Genomic DNA, 21870 nt, shown 5'->3' on the forward strand with positions numbered 1-21870 from the left:
ACGAGACAGTCACGGATGACAGTGCACCTACCTTCCCCATTTATTGTCTTTTCAGGTGTCATGGACATGGTCTGATCTCGCCCCGCATGCTGAACACCGTCTGACGAACACGTGCTTGTGTAATACACACAGCCTGAAGCCTGATTACCTGACATACATGCATGACATCACCGACTCATAATCAAATCCATATGTCTCTTTTGCTCCTTTTGGAGTCCATTTTTCTCACATTTTCTGTAAATTTTTTAGCATCTTCACATCTTTTGTTTGTCTTTCTACTGTGCAAATTTTAATACCCCCAATCCTCCCTCTTCACTTCTATTTTGTCTTTGATCCCTTAAGTCCCTGTTTTTGTATCTTAATTTGTTGGCATCCTTGGCATCAGGAACAAGAAGCAGGAACAATATTCATTTATTGGCCTTGTATGGCAAAAATTTGGTTTTAAAAGGCTTTGAATCTGCTGATGACTTTTTGTACTTAAGGCAAATGTGGATTCAAATAAATTTTAAAAAGGCCTATTTAGATAGGCACTCAGTCTATTTTAGTTCTTTATTTTTCTTTACAAAGGACTTTGACCTCAAATCCTTTTGATGTCACTAAAGGGAGCATCAAATAATTACATCCAAGTCAATTTATTCTATCATTTTGCTTTTTCAAAAAACCAAGATTTATTGTTTAATTATATCACAAATAATTTTGCACCTTCCAAAGAAAGAATAAAAAAAAAAAGAATAGAGAAAACCTCAAGTCCTAATATCCCAATACTTTTTTGGAATTTTTGAAAAGAAAATCACAAAGACTGACAGAACTTTCTGTGAAAATCTTTCCAAAATAAGGGTCAATTGAACCATTTTGAAAGCCCAAAACCTGTGAGGTCTTTCAATGCACATCCCTGTTTACTTATGTCTTCCAGAATAAATGTACTAGAGATCATATCTTGCATTAGGAATATATATAATATTTAAACTTGCGTTGGTTTTGAAGTTAATTTAGTGTCATATCATAACGGTACGAACACGTCATCCCACCACAAAGTGATGCGAGATTATAGGCAGGAATCTGTCATCCAGCGTCAGATTGAAGGGCTACACATCACAGGGAGGCTTTAATTTGCAAACTAACAACAGCTATTGCCCAACAAAAGACCACACTTGTTGGGAGAAAATGAGCAGAGGTGTGCACAAGTGTGAGCGCAGGCGTACAGATGATAATCATTACTTACCACCCACTCCCCAACACTTTGGACTTTGATGTAAAATCGTGACCGTCCAAGGAGGATGTGACCATCCCTGTTTGTACAGACAGTGGATTTCAAAGCAGAGGAGCAACAGCATCCATTTAGCCAACAAAAATTTGGGAATTCTGGATAAAGCAGTTCCTAAAATACAAGTCCTTTGACTATCTTTATTTAGACGTCGTGCAAGCATATCTGTTAATCCTTTTATTTGTGTGTGACTCAGCTTCCACATGAGTGACTGTTGTCACAGTATCTAACGAGGATGGGGAAGGTGCCACTTTTCTAACAGCGTAACCGCTACCTATCTAATCTCTTAATGTTAGCCTTCACATAGGCCCATGGAAGACAACCAAACTTTACCATTAGCGCTAAAGCTGTTTAAGATGGAGCCCTGACCAGACTGGAAGATATTTGCGTGCAACCAAACCACTCATTTATTTTAAGCTCGATTAAGATAGAAACCCAGTGGTTTAAGTGACCCTTATTTCGCTGCTCTGTTCTAACCATAAGCACGGTTTTCCACCAAACCACCTACTTTTACTCTGTTTGACATGATTTTTATCACAGCTACGATGAGAAATGTTGAATATGAGACCAGCATAGGGTGAAACAGTATGAAAGGAAGCCAGCTCCTTCTAAAAAATTGTTCTTAAAAACACAGAAAATATAAATTACTTAATCTGGTCAAAAGAAAATCCATGCATCTGTGAAGAAAACTCATGGATGTCTTCACACTTAGTTTTTCACATGGTTCAGTGAGAGGATGACATTCAGATGCAGTTATGTGTGATGATGTCAGGACTCAAATGAAAGAACAACAAAGTGTACAAAGGAAGAGTTTGAGCTAACATGTTGAAGCTCTACTGGATATTGGAAACTTCTCTGTGTGAGTATACACTTCTCTTGTACATTAACTGTATTTTCCACACTGAGGCACACTTAAAAGCCTTAAAGTTTTTCAAAATATGACAGTGCACTTTATAATATTTGTGGATTAATTCTGGTTGGGCATAATGATTTTGAAGCTATTTTGAGAGGTTCTCAGTGCTGTGTCAAAACGTTAGTATGTTGTTTTTTTTTTTTATGAGTTGCAAACAAAGCTGGTTGTTATTGTAAATATAGTAACGCGGACAACATATACATGTAAGGCTGTGTTCTATGTTACTAATGAGGTTTGGAGTTAACATAGTCACGTTTGTTTTAGCAATTTTGGTCTGTTTGTTTTTTGTTTTTTCACGAGTTGCAAACAAGGTGTAGTTATTACTGTGAAGACGCTAACATGGCTAACATGTAGCAGTGTTGGACTGTGTTTTTTTATGTTAATAACATAATGTGGATGGAAAGTTCAACCAGCTGGGCTGAAAGTTCAACCAGTTGAACTTTTGACTTCTTGAAAGCCAAACAGCTTAACTTTGACCAGTCAGGGAGTCGGGTTTGGTAGTGACATATAAGTAGCCTCTTTTCAAAACACAGAAATTCCAACTGTTTGAAAAAAAGAATCATGAAGTAGAAATTACAAATTGCAGTTTGTGCCCAGCCAGAATTCTTCGACACCGAGTCTTTCAAATGTTGGAATAGAGCTGTGAAAAAAATACTAGAGCAAGATTCATTAGATTTTCACAATATTTTACACTAAGCCTCTTTCTGGCTTTCTGGCAGGAATGCTCTTGTAAAAAGTAGGGAAAAAACAAATGAAGAAAATGGGTTAGGGTTAGGGTTCACACTGCTTGTCCAGTGTGAACACCAAATGCTAAAAGCAAATTCATGAACGCACCTCACATACCCGGTGTAGCGTTATAATTTGGTGAACCTTTTTTATGACATAAGTTTAAAAATGGACCATTCATTAAAAATGAAATGTTGCTTCAAAAGCTCTTTTTTAACACAACTAATCCAAAGTCAGAAAAACCTTAACCTTGTACATTTTTATCCTGATGGATCACTTGCTGGACTTCATTTCCTTTTTGGTTCTCTCCATTATATTTTCATTTCCTACCTCCTCCTCCCATCCTCATCCCCTCTCCAACTTTCTGTCCATCTGTCCTTCTCGGTCAGTCTCCGCTCTCTCCGTGGACAACACACCCCTGACAAAACCCTCCAGATGTCCACATTTATCATTTATCTCAACGATCCCCTAAGGCTTTTGCTCTGTTTGCTTCCAAACGAGGGGCAAGTCCTTGGATCATAGTTTCTCTGAAAAATGGACTCACATGTTAGTGGATTAGTGCGATTAGAAGTAACCAATAATCTGTAACACTTCCTTTGGGAATGCCATCCGGTTAGTAAGCTCTGAATCATAATCAAATTTAAAACATGCACGCACAGGAAGAAACATACAATACTTTCACCCTTTTAAGGTCATTGAAAATACATAAATAGTATGACTTCACTCTTGGTTTAAAAATTGTTTTCTTGCGGCACAATGGTCGGGCTTAAAACAAGAAGCCTTCTTAAAACCCTTTGTCTAAAATTCTGTCTTCACCGACAGTTGTAAATTGATTAGTTGCCATTATTTTTTATATTTGATATTTTACTTGTCATACTAAACTTTAGGAAATCCAAAAAGGGCGCGCTAAGCAGTTTAAACATCCAAAATTTTGTGTGGCTTCAACAATCTCTCTTACAGAACGTTGCCAAAGTCAAAACAGAAAGTGACTCTTAAAAGATGAATGAATTAACGTTGTGTATTGTTTATAATCATGTCTATGCATACATGTAACACAAATCTCTACCTATAAGTATTAATAAAGATGCAAAAGTAAATTTGACATTTACGCTTAAAATGTTATAAACAAATGTATGTTTAGATCAGACATTATAAAGCACAGGCCCTCCTGGTTCTTCAGTGCTCTTGGTGACAAAAGTGAACTTTTCAAAATAGTGAGACCTCAGCAGCCGCTGCCTTTTATAACGACTTCTTTTACACAGTTCCATTGAAGGAGTTGCTCCTCCTTTTCCCTCTTCATGCTGTCAGCTCCAGCTCAGCCGCTCCTCTTGGTTCTCCCACTCACATCTCACCTTTTAGTCCTCGCAGTGGAAATAATAGTGTGTGACGCTGGAATCAGCGAGTGATTAGTGTGTGTCTGTGCGATGAGGTGATATCACACCCCTCCCAGGATGATGAGATGCGGATGAGACACAGGCTGGGCTGCAACTCAGTGTCTCGGACAGAAGGTCTTCCTATTGTCCTCTCACTTCCTGTTTGGACTGGGAAAGCAGCCGAGATTGTTTGAAAAAAATTCAGAAGAAACAGAAGAGGCTGCTTCTAAATAGACCAATGTTAATCTCTGAAACATCGGACGTGTTTTCAACTGTCTTGTCCCTTAAACGATAAGTCCTGTTTGATCTACCTAAGATGTTTTGTGTGACTAAACAGATGATGCACGCGAGGGATTTGGTTGGGTGTTCCCTCATGCAAACATAATACTATAAGGAGTCAGTAGATCCTTGAGTTTAATATTTTACTTAGCTCATGGAAGAAGATTTATTATATTTTACTTATTCTAGAATTGTATATTCAGTTGGCTGAACAACTATTTTACATCTATGTGGGTCTATTTGTTTATCTATTAACCTATATCATACATTCTTATACGACACATGCTAAGATAATTTAACAAAAATAAAATCTGGACATTTACCCTTTTTTGATTTCTGTAACTCTTTAACCATTTACACATTCAACGTAAACCACCCTATTCTCAATTGGTGAATCAACATAAACTAACTGATTTACTTTATATTTATGTTGAAATTATTAAATATTATTATTGGATAATGTCACTTACCTTCAGTTTATTTAACCCCTCTCCTTATCAAAAAAACCCCAAAACAAACCATCAATCCCCTTGAGTTGTTGGCAAGCTACCAACACGGGACAAAAAACAAAGATTTTTAAGTATCCCAAATCTATAAACAGGGTTACAAAATAGATTAGCACAGAAAAAAAAAAACAGTTGCACTTTTTAATTTTTTTTAAATAAACACCATTTTGTATGATGAGAGAACGCAGGATCAAGTTGTAGTCTGCTGCCAGAACGTCTTTTCAGTGTATGAAGCTCACCTGCAAGCCTGTATCAAGACTAGTGGTACACATTTCTCTGCAATACAACAGTAACAGACTAAAAATCAATGAAAAGTCTTTTACATTAGTAATCCGGAGACGAGTCACCATGGTTTTCCTGCTTGGACTTCTTGCACAACACAACTCTGAAAACACCCACCAGCAGTTGCTTCACATTGGCACATTTAAACGTCTAAGTGCTCATTGGAAATGATGTAACTTGGTGTCACTGGATGCTGTCCAAAAACAAAACCTCAGTGTTGCTGTTTGGCATGAAAATGCAGGTTTAAACAGAGCAGATGGATCTGAGATGGATTACCTCAAGCGAGTTGGGTCCCAATATATTTACTGTCAGTCTGAGCTGTGAGTGATACTGAAGATCACTGATAAATCCAGAGCTGTCGTCAGGCTTTTGTTTGCCATAAATCCATATTAATTTTTTACAAGGAATATGACTGTGAGGGTCACACATGGCACTCTGCAGAACAAACCTATAACTGAAGTGGACCAAACCGCCTGCAAACTCCTGCAACTCCATCAGCTGCCCACTGGTGGCAGTAAAAAGCACCAATCAGGGAAAAAAAGACGCATGAAGAGGAAAACTAGCTGGTTTTGTTAAGCTACAGCAGTGGTTCTCAATTATTTTTTGCAAAGCCCCCCCTAGGAAATAGAAAACGTAACTTCCATCCTAAACCTTTTCTTTTTCTTCTCAATAATTACATTTTTTTATGCATAATTTATCCTGACAGAATTTGTGCACTATAATATAGTGGTTCTTAAATTGTGAGAGTTATGTTCCAAAAATAACCTGCAATAGTTAAAATTAGGGCTGGGCGATAAAACAATAAGGATATGACGATAAAAAATTTTCTCTATGGAAAAATGAGACTATCCCGGTAGACTTTTATTTTGAAGGGTCCGAAATTAACACTCACCAGTTGCAAGTATTTTTTCCTCTTTGGTGAGTAATAGAGGGTTAGTCGCCACATGGTGAGTAAACCTTGTAAATTATTCATGATTCAAAATTATCCAAGCCAAGTATTATAGATTAAACCCAATTATCTGCTAGCAATTGAAGATCTATGTAAATACAGGAGACACAGACGTTGATTAACTTCCTCTGTTTGGTTAGCTATATAGTTTCTGTTTTACTTCTTTTGCTATTTGTGACTTTAAAATGTGAAGCTTATTTAGTTTGGAAGAGGAAATGATCATGTACATGTTCTTTGAGGACTTCTGGCAGTATTGAACTTTCTGTGGTACAAAGCTCATTTATTGTTGACAAAGTGCACCATTGGGACACCTCGGTGCTTGGAACGGTGAAGTTAATAATGAATGTCCTGAATGGCGGTTTTGAGTTGTCTCTGCGCAGGGTGATGTCACCATAGGGACAGACACCACACGTCTCACCTCAGTGGCTGAACACAACAGATGGCTCACATCTGGAGGAAATCCAGAGATGCATTTTAGCACTAAAGGCTACAAAGGCTCAGCTTTTGTCCACTGAGCCGCCGTGATGATGAGGATTGATGGTGATTTTTATGTTCTTTCGGAGCAATTAGCTTTGGCAGAGAGCCCCATCAAGAGGTTTTACTGGATTTCAGTAAAAAGCCCCAAAACATCTGCTGGCAATGATCCATAAAACTTAACTTACACCTTTGAGTTACTTTCTCAATTTTATTTTTCCCCAAAACAGAAAAGGATTTTGTTCGGTGTGTCGGGTTTACACAACAACGGAGTACAATCCACCTCTTTTCACACTTTAAAGTTTAAGGACTGAAAGGACTATATTATTATCACCTTTCTTGTTTGATGTACACAACTCACAAGACCTTTACATGTTCCTCCGCTGACAGGCGAAAAACAGAAGAGCACTAACCTAAAAACTGTAGACATGGCAATGAAAATGATTGCTATTTCTAAAACTATTGCAACATAGTCCTGGTCACATTCAATGTTGTATTTTCTCAAGAAAGGTATAAACTGGGCTGATCTACAGCATTTTAAATACCATAAAGCACCCTTGGTGTGCTTTAGCCATGTTCACTGGAGTTTACCTTACCCAACTCTATAATGTTCAAAAAAAAATTGATGTTTGGGCTGAACGAAGAAAAAATGAATATTGATGGATCCACCCACTTGCCAATCAAAATTGCCCCCCCCTAATGATTTTAAGATCTACACTTCAAAAAACGTTTCTGCAACCATCTGTACATCAATTTATTATGGGGGGTTTTGTCAGATTTTTCAATATTGAAGATGGAATTGCTCACTTCTGAAACCAGTCTCCAGTGGTCATAGGAGAATCTGCAACAATCACAAATTGAACAAATTGAGCAAGTGTGACCTCACCCATAGAAAAGTGCTTACTTTTTTACATTTCTCCCCTCGATACGAACACTGCCATGTTGCAGCCAGACAATAGCAGTCACTAGGAATTTGAGTCTGTCTGAGTTGGTGTTTCTATGGTAACTATTCATGCCAAACATGAGAGAACTTATTGGAAGTCCACATCTACTTGAATGCGGGAGTCTACTGTCAAGCAACACAAAATCTGTCAATCTAATATTTTAAACAATCCACGTGGGGGCCAGTAGGCACCACATAATTTTAAGGAGGCATCGGATTGGCCAATTTAAAACTTGCACTACAAAAAAAATAGGAGTAGCAAGAACATATTAAAAAATGTAGTTTTTTGACAAATCATAGCTCTTTATTTGTCAATAGAAGTCTATTGGATTCTTTCTATTTGGAAAGCAAAGAGGAGGAGTCACTCAGTCCTGTTTTCATGTAGAGTCAATGGTGGGAACGAAAACTATTTACAAGTTAAACTGGTAACTAACGGAGATTGTTCCAAGATGTTACAAAAATTGGCTATTTCAAAAATGTTAAAACTGTTTAGGGTTAAGACAAATGTGCCTAATGTTTGTATTCCAACTGGACACATTTGGTCCGCTTAAAGTGAACCAAAGTTCGTTTCCCTTGATAATCCGCAACAAATTTCCGTCTGAATGCACCCAAGCGGAACCTGGTCCAGGACCAAGAACTGCTCTCTGGCCCTCCTTTGGAGGTGGTTTGTTTCCAATCGGACTGAGCTTCGCTTTGCTCTGAGATTCCTCAGTCTGAGAGCAACTCGTTGAAATGTGGTCGGACGAATGCAGGCTCATCAAAACAACTTTTATCGTGATACACATTGCTTCTCACTGTTTTCCCAAAAATTTATGTGTCATAAACACTTAGCTTACTTTCTTAGCTGTCTTCCTAATTTAAATTAGTGAGTCTGGCGTTAATAAAGACATTCAAAACTTGTGAGCGAAATATAAAGTTTGAATGAACTAAAAGCACAGGACTTGCATCATTTTCTTTGCCCCGCCCTCTAAATCCCTGACCAATGAGTAAAGAGATATTTAGTCACATGGTTTTGTTTAGAAGCTTTAGTCCGAAACAAGAAAGTCGCCTTGACGGCAGTCTAAATACAGAATAAACACAAGGTTTAGGACTCGATCTGGACCAGATTAAGCAGACTGGTTCCGAACCAAACAGTTTTCCCAGTTTGAATACACCCTGAAACCTCTAACTCTGGAATCTTATCAACTGATTACATGTATTTTGGGGCATTCTCTATAAACACTGTTGATGTGTAATGCTATCCGCATGTGTAATTGCATCAAACATTGTATTGCCTTATATTGATGAATGTGTACAAAAATTCTAAGATGTAAAACTTTTTAAACTGTGTAACTTGAAAAGAAAGATTACATTGCAAATTGCTTGTCTTTGCAGAAAAATGCTGTTTTTAAAAAAAATTGACAGACATTGTCAGGCTACAAAGAGATGGTCAAATCGGACTTTTCAGAAAAAAACATTTGCCTTGGAAATTGCCGTTTAGACTAAACTCATGCTTTAAACAAGTAGTTGCGTTGGTCATGTAATTGTAAAAATGTGAAGTTTATTTTATATATGCTGTTCCAAAATGTGCTGTAAAGTACTAAGTGTCGTACACCTGATTCTGATCATTTGGATTGGTGAGAAAATACATTTGGTAATATAGTGTATGATAAGTATTACCTTTGGCACACTAAAAAACAATTTTTTGATGAAATACGAGTTATTTTTGCAAAGTCATTTTCCACGTAGAAGTAAGACGACTCGATCTCTGAGGCACCGCTTTTCACTCATTGGGGGTTCTGCCCACTTCATGAAGTCATCCTAGAGCCGGCGTAGACATAGCGTCTGTCTTGCCCACGAAAACAAACAACATCAGAACTTTTGCAAAGATGGATGTGCATACTGTGCATATAAAACTTTTGGTGGAGTGTGTGTGTGTTAGCCTGGGAGCAGTGCTGGATGTGCAGACTCTTCCTGGAAGGGGCTGTTCCCCCTTTTGTGACGTCAATGTGAATACTCGCTCGTTGACGTGGATTGGGTGGGGCTGGTGCTCAGAGAGCAGAGTTTTAAAAGGAATGTGAAGAGATGCCTAAACAGAGCAAATATATATATATATTTCTTTTTTTTCCCCCGGGGGAAATAACATTATAATACACCATTATGTAATAAATGTTTATTATCATTAGTATTTTAGCTATAATAAAAAGCTAAGTTACATTTTTTTCCCTTAATAAGCACCAACTTTTTAGAATTTTATTGTAGTTACAATAATGTATTTATTGTTGGGATGTTTTAAATACATAGGCCACACGTGGGCATTAAACAGACCAGGGGGTTCAAGCACTGTGTAATTTCAACACGGGTGCTGTATTCTTGTTTAAAAATACTATATTAGAGTTTGTGTTCTTTTGCTATGAGAAGTGGAAATAAATCTACAAAATACTTTGTTTGTTCTGTAGTTATCATACACTCATTTAGACTTCAGGAAAGTAAGCCGGTCATTTAAACAAACAAAAAAAAACAACAACTGTGGGGTTTTAGAGTGAGCTCATGCTATACTTACATTAAATTAGAGAGATTCAGACACAGCATTTACATTCCGCCTGCTTTTTGTCCAAACCGCAGATACTGCACCGCCTTCTGCACGTTTGAACCCTAGAAAATCTAAATCATCAGAGGCTCCTGAAACTGGATAGACCCTTTAAACGCTTTTTTTTTTTTTTTTTAACCTCCAAGCTTTGGTCACAATCCCAACCTGCCTATTCGCCCTCGCCTCCATCTCTGTCAGCAGAATCTTCTCAGTGACAAGCTCAGAAGCATTTGTCCGGGATATCAATATTGTCTGACTTCATCACTCTGATCTTCAAGGGTGAGGCTTTAACCTCTCTGGATGTCTCTATCCCTCCATCTTCTGAGGACACAAGCAGCTGTTTTAGTTTCTGCAGCGGGTCAACTGCACTTTAAATTAAGAGATTCTAGAATACAATTAATTCGACGGCATCCGTTGACTTTGGAGAAATGCTGTGTAATTACAGCTTTGGGCTCACATTGAAAATACTTGGAAAAAACTCAGAGGAAGAATGTGGTTCAGAGGGGGGGAAAGGGCAGCCTGTTTTGTTTCGCTGTTATGAAACAGCTGCTTTAAGAAATTGACCCTTTATTTTGTGGTTCAGGAATAAGGAGAATGAACCATGGGGGCCATTGTGCTTGTTGCCTCCCAGTATTTATGTTCTTGGCATTGATTTCAGCTCCTGAGATGCAAAAGACAGAAAGTTAAGTTGCCTTTTTGCGAGTTTTTAAAGGTCTTTAGAGGCTTGTAAAAGATGAAACAATTAAAACACTGTTATTTTTTATCTACAGCATTTAAGAAAAATCTTAGTACAGTTTTTCAATTTCCCGTTGGGTTTAATAATAAGGAAGAAAATGTGAGAAACGGCACGCTGCCAACTGTCTTCCAACCTCATAACCTCCCAAAAAAAAACAATCTCTCATCAATCATCTCCAGCACCTTACATCAGATCAGTTAGGAGGGAATTTAAAACCCACCTGTGGCTCCTATTTCTTGGTTTCTGGGGTTTCTTGTCAAAGTTCTGGATGAACTGGGATCGGGTGGTCCCTCTGACAGTTCCCCATTGTTCCTCGGTGCCCAAAGCTCGAAATGACTGATATCTATATCACAGCTTGACACTCAACCGCTGTCTTCCTTGGCAAAGCAAACTTTTGTTGGACACAAATGTGTACCAATGAAGAAAACCTGATATACTTAAACTCATTTGAGGTCCTAAATGAGAAAGACAGCCGACTACAAGAAAATGCAGCTTCTCTTCACCACTAATAAAAAGCTTTATTCGTTTGTAACAACTCTGCGTGATCTCAGTTTTTTTTTTGTTTTTTGTTGGTGTCAAGGAAAAGTCATCTATAGCCAAGTTTGATTAAAACCAAACCTCTCTGACACGTCGTAAAAGCATTAAAAAGTTTAAAAAAAGCTATTTCCAAATTAGCCAAACACATAAATTCTAATCAGTGGTTGCCTATTCAAAAGAGGGGAAACTGGGTGTGAATTCAGGGTGTTGGTCGACCTGCTGTGTGGGTTTTGTTGTAGATATGTTTGTTTGGCCCCGTGGTTGCTACCTGTGCTAGAAACAACAAAACAGTAGTGTAAACTTGATCCTTATGTGTACAAGAAGGTCTTTGAATTCCCTTAAAGGAATCATTTTTGGCCTAAAGAAACAGATCTACAGACAAAATATACCTTCCCCCCCTAGAAATACTTTTTTTTTTCTATGAACTTCATCCAATTTTGAAGAATGGGACTTTGTAGTTATGCTCACCCACAACATTTGAAAATCAAAACAGTTCTTTAGATAAACAGCTGTCACTTTGATTGTGACCAGCGTGATACAACAAACTAGACAAATTGGTTATTTCTTAGTATTTTAGAGCAATGGAATCGATTTTTAAGCTTGACCTTGATCTTAGGTAAAACACATGAGCAGTAACTGGGGTAGCAATGAAGGTCCAAAACTTAAAAGCCTTTTAAAAAATCTCCAGCCCTTAAAGATTTATTTTGTTTTTGTAAAAATGTAATGAAAAACTAAACAGGTTTATCAGAGATTCTGCTTTTAAAGCAAAGGGGTATTTCCTTTTTTAATTTTATTTCCTCATAATTGTTTTTTTTTACATATTTTGCCAAAGTTCCTTTTGCATCCACTTTGTTTAAATTTAGTCAACAACTAAAAACTAAAAAAAACCTTGCACCATTATTTTTGTGTTATGCAAAAAAAAATTAGTACTAAATTATACAGATTCGATTTTTAGAAATCACTTTAAACCCTGGACAACCAAATATGGCATGTTATGTTCTAATATTTTAAATGACTTTTACAGAATGTAAATACAATAAAATATTTCATTAATTTAAATGTTAGGCTGCCCTAAAAGGCTTTCATAAAGGTTGGTCTGGTTTATGGGTGCCATTTAGCTTGAGACCAGAAAAATACTTTTTTTTTTTGTTTTTTTTAACTTGGCCTGTCCAACAGCTGGGCAAACAGATGAGAGCTGAGGGCCTCTTGTGTTGGACTTATTTTACTTTAACAACAGGAGTTATGAATCTTCAGACAAGCCAGAGGTATGTCTGAATAAACCCCTTCTGTAATCAAGACCAAACTTTATTCATTTTAATCATATTTGAAACTCTTATGTGTTGGACCTTTTACCTGTAAAAAAAGAAAAAAAATGAAAGGATTCAAATGTTTTTATTATATTTGTAAAACCTGTTGTTTTACCAAAAAGAGTTTCTTAAATCTATTGTTTTTTTGTTTTTGTTTTGAAGTAAATAATAATGTTAGACAGCAGGATAAATCTCAAGAATATCCTAATTTATTCATTCATTTTCTCGTGTTTGTTCCCTTTCGGGGTCACAGGGCTGTCGGAGCCTATCCCGGCCACTTGTGGGCGAAGGCAGGGGACATCCTGGACAGGTGGCCAGTCTGTCACAGGGTAAAGTGTCCACAATCACACACCCATGCACACTCACATTCATGCCTAGGGACAATTTAGATTGACCAATTAACATATGAGCATGTTTTTGGGCGGTGCAGGAGCCACAGTCCCTGGTGAAAACCCAATAAATAACACATACAAAATATTAGATAAGTTATGTTTAGTATATCACTTATTATAGACTTAAAGTATAGTATGCTCCATTTTGCATACAGACCTGACTACAAACAACCATATACTGCTTATGTAAGTCCATTTGAGAGACTCCACTTCTGTCAAGAAGAAAAGACTCACCTGTCACCACCATGATTTACTTCCCCTGTTTTCACAGTTCAGCCTGACCATGTACATTCACCAAAATAAGATGTTAGCTTTAGCAGACGCAGGCAGGCTCCTTCCTGCCTTCATATTTCACTCAGTATCACGACTTCCTTGGCACGGATCACAGCCACAGACCTATTGTTCAGGCGCTGCAGCTGCCATCTGTTAGGACCTAAAGTTTCACGCTGCTGCTTCCTTCCAGCCTGACAGGACATGAGTGGAGGGGGGAAAATGGACTTCTGTTGCCCTGGTATGCCAAACTTTTACTCAAAATGGCACCCTGAACAAACGCAATGGGAGTTTTTTTTCCTGGCTTGTAAAAGTATCCGTTGCCAAGTCAACTCTGCCCTGCTCTATGCGGCCTGTTGCAGCTTCAGTCTGCGGATCATTTGTCTACAGCTCTGGCAGAGGCCATACACGGTTCACAGCAAGCCTTAGAATGTCATGCTAAGGCTACATTAGCTGCTTTTTTAGTTTTTTTATCCACTCCTTGACTACTCCTCTCCACCCTTGGTGCTATTTCCCTTCACAAATAAAAGAATGGCTCATACATCACTCCTGCAAATTCCCAGTCACACGAGTCATTTGTCAAGTCCATTCAACTTGAGCGTTCGGTTGTTTTTTTTTAACATGTCAAAGGATTCAAGCCTGATTGGTAAAACCACTTCTACTTTGAAAGACCCACTCCGATGAAAGTGATGTTTTTAACATTTTCTTGTGGCATTTTTCTGATGGAGGATGAGAACTTTTGAACTGGCTTAAATATTGTAAATTCCTTTATCTTATCCTTATCTTACTAGTTTTATTTTTTAAGCCCACTAATGCCTTGTCTCTGTATGCTTTGTCCTTAACATAAAAGCATAAATCACAGGTGCCAGATTTGATGGCCAATAAAGCTGATTCTAACATATAAAGAGAAAATTACGCCTAAAATGTTCTTTCTGAGTATTTCCTTATTCAGTCAGGTACGGACAAAAAAGATGTAATTGTTACATATAAACTACAATTTCTCTGCTCTGCTCCATTCTGATTCATCCACTTTCAGACAAATAGATCCATGTATGTCTTTGTTTTCCTCGTTTGAGGTGGCATCAGGTTCCAAACCGTACGACTGGAAATTCCAATATTGTCTCACAACTCAGAGGTGAATTTTTAATGAACTTTGTCCTTAAAAATGGCATAATCAAAAGAGCTTTTACATCGATCAAAAGATTTTCTTAGTGGGTTTTTAGACCATTAAAAAGCAAAAGAGTTCAATAAAAAGTGGTAAAAACCAAAGTAAATTATGAGCAAAATAAGATGTTTTGAAATTCTAAGACTTTATGCAAAAACTCTACAACATAAAAACAAAACCGTTTTGCTGTATTTTATTTAAAGATTGATCCTTCTTTGCTAACAAGCCCTAAAATGGCTGGGAAAAGTACAAGCAGCCACTCTGGAGCTCTTGTGGTTGGTGAGGTCTAATCGCTGCATTCTGTCAGGGAGATGTAATCACATTGCGTCATGCGATGAAAAATCGCTGGCTTTAATTACCCTCCCGGTTTACAGATGGAATGGAGGGACCATTTTGATGTGCAAACACAGTTCATTTTAAGAGCCAACATGTGATGCATATTTGCGTTTTGAGGGCTACCTGCACATGTGTGAAATGCAGATGTTGGAACTCGTCTCCATCGCCACTGATAAACATCTGTTGCTGATTTTAATTTTTCCTTTATGGAGCACACTGCAGACTTGCATTATAAGCTCATATGTTTCACCTTCAAACATGTGGGACCTTTGAAATAAAAAAAAGTACACAAACTGATGTTTTAAAAGGGTTTTGCAACCTATGGAAAGTAAAGCATGTATACTAACCTTAACCCTTGAACTTAGATTAGGCCTTGTCGTTCTTGTGAGGAGAGGAGTATGAATTCCCCTAATATCATCAACTTTATTGGAGGAGATTTAGACAAATGAGACTGAGGTCAAGAAGACTGTGGAGAAATCAGCTTGTTATCTGACCAGAGAGGAGAAGGGAGTGTTTACTGACCAGCCCAATTTGGGTCAGTGGCTTGTCAGATTTTCCTTCTGTGTGGGAGTGTTGCAGGGACAAATGTCCTCATACACAAACATCCACTAAGAGTAAGTAAACGAAACAGAATGTGGTCCCATTTGTCTTCCTTTTCATTATTTTTCTTATCTTCTGTTTAATCTTAATCCTAGTTAAAGATCCACTCTGAGGAAAACTGTGTTTTTGGAGATTGTAAGATGTACTTTTTCTGATGACGGAGGACATTTTTTGATGGAAATTATGCTTAAAATTGTATGTCTGAGTGTTACTTTATTCAAATCGTTGTGAGTCAAGAACTGACGAAAAAAATGCAGTTTAAAAAAGCTTGTAGCTACAATTGGCAGGCCACAAGCTCTTTGCTTTACTTCATTCTGATGGCTGGACTTGTAGACAAATAGATCCATGTACGTCTTTGTTTTCCTTTCCCGGTTGGGACTGTGAGAGGCCACGTGTAAGGAGCTTGCCGCTCCTTGGCCTGAATAAATCGCTAACACCTTATTTAATAGATGATGAGCGCTAGTGGAGTGGCAGAAATTTGAATGTATCTGCTGTAAATCAAAGTATTATTCACACCCATCACCCTGCTTTTAATGACATATCGCATGAGTAGGTTATTCTTTATTCACACAGTTAGGATTTAATGGAAATAGTGTAATTGTGAAATTGTGTTTTTTCGACATTTGTAGAATTTTGATAGTTTTGCGCATATGTGTTATGGAAACAGCTAATGACTACAATATTTGAACATGAAGGGGATTAGAGGCTCTGTGTGGGGTGGGGATAGGGGCTTATATTTTTTAAAGTTCTATATTGTTGTGGTTGTTTTATGTTTTTATTCTGGTGTTCTATATGAATAGTGCTATATAAATAAAGATTGGTTTGATTTGAATATTGAAAATCCAAACCTTTTGGCTGAAAAAAATCCTTGCCGTAAAGTAATCTGTACAACATATTTTTTTTTTACTTTTATGAAAGAACAGCATATTGACAAAGCTGAGGCTTTAAATATTATCCTCTAAATACATTTCTGTTCCTAAATACGTCTTGTTTTGAAACATTTGTAACATTTTGTTGTGCTAACAAAGCTGTAAATTTGGGGTCAGATTTAGACTTAAAAAGTTAGAAACTAAACTTCTGTAATGGAAAAAAAAAACAGTTTATAAGTAGGACTCTTAGGGTCAGCCATTTAAGTGTACATCCCTTCATCCATCCATCCCTTGTTCTGTTCAGTTCTTCTGGAAGTGGACAAAGGCATTTCCAAAAAAGCTGAGATAAATAACAGTAGTCTGGGGTCTACCCAGAAACCTTGTAATATGCTCCTATCTGACTTGGACCACAGGGTACCAAATGTTGCAGTTCCTTAAAAAAACAGTGGGGGCTGGTGTCAAAAATGAGCAATTTCCTATTAATTCAAGGGTTAAAAAAATCAGATTTTACCCCTAAAAATATACTTATTTCCAATTTTTTTAAGGATCTTTTTGATTTATGAGAATCCTTTATTAAACATGATGAGAGGTCAAATGTGCATGCGGTTTTCTAATATCCAGGTGCATGGGCCCAACAGAAATTTCCAGTTTTTCCCCAACTTCCAGCTTAGGCACATTGTTGAGGCGGGTGGAGTGTACTACAATCTGCTTGGCAGAAACCAGTGGGTGACGTCAGAAATTACCCATCAAGTGTATGTAATGCTACGACTGTATGACTTCACCATGAAGTTGTGCACGTGGTATTCTCTTCAGAGGTCAGAACCTACTCACTGTGCTTTTGAATTGTGGAGAAGAAACAGCTGCACTCCTCCCGGATGTCTGAACTTTGCATGATCTAAGACCGTATAGTCAAAACTCCACTCCACATTTTTGGGCTGCTCCAGCAGGCACTCCATGAAAAATATTTAGAGCTCTCAGTGTTACCTAAGGCCAGGGATGTGTTGCCACATCTGGAGACAAAGTAGCATAGTGTGTTTTAAACCAACTATTCCCACTTGTGTCAGGTCATGCGAGGTTAAGGAGCGCTGTTGAATGTGTTGCATTTGTGTGATAACTGACCCAGACATGAATAGATCCAGCTTCAGCAAGCAGAACTGCAAATATCTAAGTTATGCCACTCAATGTTTGAGGAACAACTTCCTTTTCCATATAAGGAACTGTTTAAAACTTCACAGAATGTACTACAGAGTTCACGTATAGGATATTTTATGGCAAAACTAACCTCTTTGATCTCCATTCATCTTTCGGCAGATTGAAAACATTTACAGGAATGTTTAATATTCAGTACACTGAGAGACTTTTCTAGGGGTGATTCATTGGAGCAATACAGGTGTTCTCCTCCACAGAGTCAGGAAATATGCAACAACTTTTGCTGGGAGCTCCACCATCAAATACCTGCTCTACCTGATGAATAAGGGAGCTTTTTTTCCCTATTGGTTTAGAGAGTACGGATAAAATCTTAACGATGCCTAAGTGCCGACAGATCCTGCTCGTGTTTGCACATGACCTTCGCGTATTTACAATGCAGCAGCTGCTCCACAACTTCCTAAAACATGTCGTCATTTGCTCAAAAAACACAAAGTTCAAGACCTGCCACCCAGGGTTAGCTTGCAGAGGCTTGAACAGCCCTCATTAATATCCAAAGATCGCAGATCGTAAAAGAATAGAGAGCCGGTTTCAAAGAGAAGGGCAGGTCTAGATAATAAGCATCTCAGGCGTAATGGTGAGGCCATCACAGAGGAATGTCCTCAAACTGATCCACATGAGTGATGTCATCACGCCTGTCCTCTGTTTAAGTTAACCAGATGGCATGAGCATATAATGTCTGTGCTCTGTAAACTGTTGGGATATAAAGATTATATGTTCCTATATTTGCAGCTACTTTATTTTGTGTGGCCTAAAATTGTTTCTCTCAATTACTTTTCTTTTGATCTAGCAAAATAAGTGAAGATTACTTGGCAGATGGATTTTTTTAAATCTAAAACCAATTTTTTTTTCCGTTGGACAAAAAAACAGCTAGTCTTTTATGATTAGTTCATACTTTTTTAAGTATGAAGTTTGATTTTACAGCTTTGCCACAAAATTAGTTTCGCTTGCTTATGCACTAGAAAATGCTAACGGATATTGCTTACAATAAATACAATTTAATAAACGTCAGAAAATGGCATTGATACTTCAAATGAAAAACCCCAAAAAATGTTTTTTTTAAGCTCATATTTCTTTTGAAATGGATAAAAACCAGGAATGGGGTGGAATCTTTCAATTAAAGACTCACTCTGATCATCCTTTGATCTATTGTTAAAGTGTTCCCATTGGTCTTTTAATGATGATTATGCCGATTTTAGCCAAAATAGTAAAGGATCCTGTGTCAAATTTAATGACAGTTTCTGCAGAGCTGCAGGAGTTAATCAAAAATCTGCTTCTTAGTGTGTGGGACCGTTGGCACGGAGCAACCCCAACCCCCTTTTCCATAACTGAGAGCTCTTTGTTTACGTGCTGTCCTGCTAGCTTACAGACCCCTCACACCCTTAACCTAACATCAGCGGTGGAAAAAAAGCGGGAGCGGGGAGCTTGCGCCCTGCCCACCATATTTTCTATGCAACAAATTTGTTTTTGTTTTTTCAAACAGCTTTTTTTCATCTACTCCTGATTATTAACGATTCAAATAAAGAAATACTCAGATTTGAGCTTACTTTTCTTTAAATATGTCCTACTTAATCAAAAAATACAACAAAACATGTTAAAACACTTCCATTGGAGTGCATCTTTAATTGATGAAATTTGAATCCCCTTCAAAGGTCTTCTTAGATCTTTCAAAAAAACAATAGTAGTGGACGTGTTACAATTACTGTAAAGCTATGTTTACACGTGTCAATGAAAGTCTAAGTAAATCTGCGTATATTTGTATCTTGAGCGACCATGTTTACATGTTGCTACAACTGAAGTTCCTACGACCATTTTCGGGCTATTAGGCATTGAACGCTCTTTGAGAGTTAAACTAGGTCAAACTTTGACTAGTCAGGAACTTGGATTTGGTAGTGACATATGAATGGCGATCCTTTTATTTCAGGGAAGTGCCAATCATTAAAACATATTTTACGGAGGAGAAATTAATAATTGCGGTTTGTGCCCAGCCGAAATTATTTGACAGGCATTCATATATGGGAATAGAGCTGTGAAAGAATAAGCCAGGAGCAAGGTTTGCAACATTTGCATGGCTTCAACATTTTGCAGCAAGCCTCTTGCAACTGCAGGTGACGGACATGCGCTTGTAAACAGTAGAAAAAGAGAAGAAGCCCCTCCCCGCTTGTCCAATTTAAACACTGTGGGCTAAATTCAAGAACACGCTAAACACGTGTTCTAGAACGAGTGTCACATACCTGGTGTAGGTTTTTGTCCAATCAACTCAACAATCAACCATCTGCATCACCTAAGCCAAGACACACAGGATTATTGCACCTTTTTTAGAACTTTTTATGATCGACATTCGTTACACATGTTAAGTTTAGTATTTTTAAATTAGTTCCTCCTTAACCCGGATGGAGATTTTTTTGTCTATTAAAACTTCTTCTTGCTTGGATTTATAGGATGCTACAAATATATAATGGGCTACTCTTAATCTGCCAGCATTTACGTTTACTTGATCATTTTTATAGATCAGTCAAAAGCTACAACTAAAACAGCTCCCTGTGAGCTTTCTTTTAAAACGATACCAGATTTGACTTCACCGTACCCATGAAAAGCCGTGTGAATTTCACTGACATTACATCACCAGAGTTCGTGGTTTTCATGTTTTGCGGTACTTGCTGTCATCCTTAACACGCAACTGTACAGTTTCTATGTGCTTACAGTGTCACTGCACAGCATTAGCCTAATCCCTTCAGATTGGAGCTTTTTTTTTTTTTTTTTAGTTGATACAACACATGACACCAGAGGGTACATATGGTCGTAAAATCCTTCCCGTGCTCTCGCTCAGAAGAACAAAGTGAAGGAAAATGCCTGCTGAGGCCTCACTGTGTGTGAAGGAACATCTGTTGATGGTAAGGGTGCTGCTGTTACCGCAGTACCTGGCGTACAATGAGGTCATCCTTGGCGGACCGCTGCTCTATTGACAATCAATCAGAAAGGAGCTGAGTTCATCCCCAAACCCCCCCACCAGACAGATTTATAAGCCTTTTAGTGATTCTTAGAAGGAGGTCAATCTCAGGCTTCCTGCAGGAAGAGGCCTCAAAACATAAAAAATAAAGGAGTAGCTTTTAAATGAACATTTTTATTTTTAGGAGACAGACGCTCTAGATGTACCCTGGGAGGTAATCACTACTTGTTTTTCGGGGGGAAATAAAAAAAAATGAATGTTTGCAGCTGAAGTGGATCATTGTACAGTGTATTAACGAGTGAAATCAAAACCCATAAATGTTGAGCAATGGCAGCTGCTTTTAAATCATACAAGGCTGTTTGAGCTTCCCTTAAACAAGTGATAAGTGGCTTTTTTTTAGGTTATTTAACCCGCCTGTAACAATATTTTGAAAGGAGTGTTGTGTCTAACAGAAGCTGCTGAATGGCTTAAATGTAAAAGCAAGATTTGTTTCTTGCTTTTACCTCCATGTTTTTTTTTTCAGATGATCAAAGTTTTCTCTCATTCTTGTCTTAACCTTTTAGTAAATGAGCTCTGGGTCTTTGTAAAAGGTTACATTTGTGGACTAATTCGTTTTTTTTTTCTTTTCTAATTTTAATCATGACCTTTTTTACGTACTACTTTGTAAATTGGAAGTAATACAACAAGAACAATTAGGCTTTAGGGAAGTTTTTAGCACATCAATGCATTAAATATAATAAAAACCAAACTCTAATAAATACATGGTTTATTTCTACTTTGATTTCACATGTATTATTGTTTCCAAATGATTTTAAAATCAAATTTAATTGTTCCATTTCCATTGTTATGTTTAGATATGCTGTCACAAGTAATTTTTAAATTAAAATCAATTTAACATTTTAAATGTTTTTGTTGTTTTTGCAGTTATCTACAGAATCCTCTGATGCCCTAAAACACTAACTTTAAACATATTTCACCATAAATTATTACCAAAACATCGCAAGTACTTATTACTGTTAAAACAAACTCCACAGAACAATACCATTACTCTTCCATTTAGTGTGTTAAAGGATTGCAAGTTGTACATGTGTCCTTATCCTTCACTTTAAAACGGTTTTCCTGAGCAGATGTGGTTTGTTTTGTAAGAAATTCAAGTAAAAACATTAATTAGCAAATTAAAAATTTTGCACGAAAAAAAACAAAGTAATTAGAACGGGAAAAAAA

General features: G+C 37.5%; 2 protein-coding genes across 9 annotated transcripts in view; one reads left to right on the forward strand and one right to left on the reverse strand.

Annotated features, from left to right (window-relative positions):
* Positions 1-21870, forward strand: part of ect2l (epithelial cell transforming 2 like) — a 70543-nt gene that overhangs the window by 39179 nt on the left and 9494 nt on the right. The window contains exon 22 of one of the 2 annotated variants that reach the window (XR_013654192.1): positions 13112-13187. The gene's annotated coding sequence lies outside the window, so the exon portion shown is untranslated. Of the gene's footprint in view, positions 1-13111; positions 14228-21870 lie in introns of those variants that run through there. The other variant, XR_013654191.1, reaches the window with a different exon arrangement.
* Positions 1-21870, reverse strand: part of filip1l (filamin A interacting protein 1-like) — a 78544-nt gene that overhangs the window by 22989 nt on the left and 33685 nt on the right. The gene's annotated exons all lie outside the window — the stretch shown is intronic.

The sequence above is a fragment of the Oryzias latipes genome, chromosome 2, assembly GCF_053564925.1.
Source record: "Oryzias latipes strain Hd-rR chromosome 2, Olatipes_Hd-rR_3.1".
In the NCBI taxonomy this organism is placed as follows: domain Eukaryota; kingdom Metazoa; phylum Chordata; class Actinopteri; order Beloniformes; family Adrianichthyidae; genus Oryzias; species Oryzias latipes.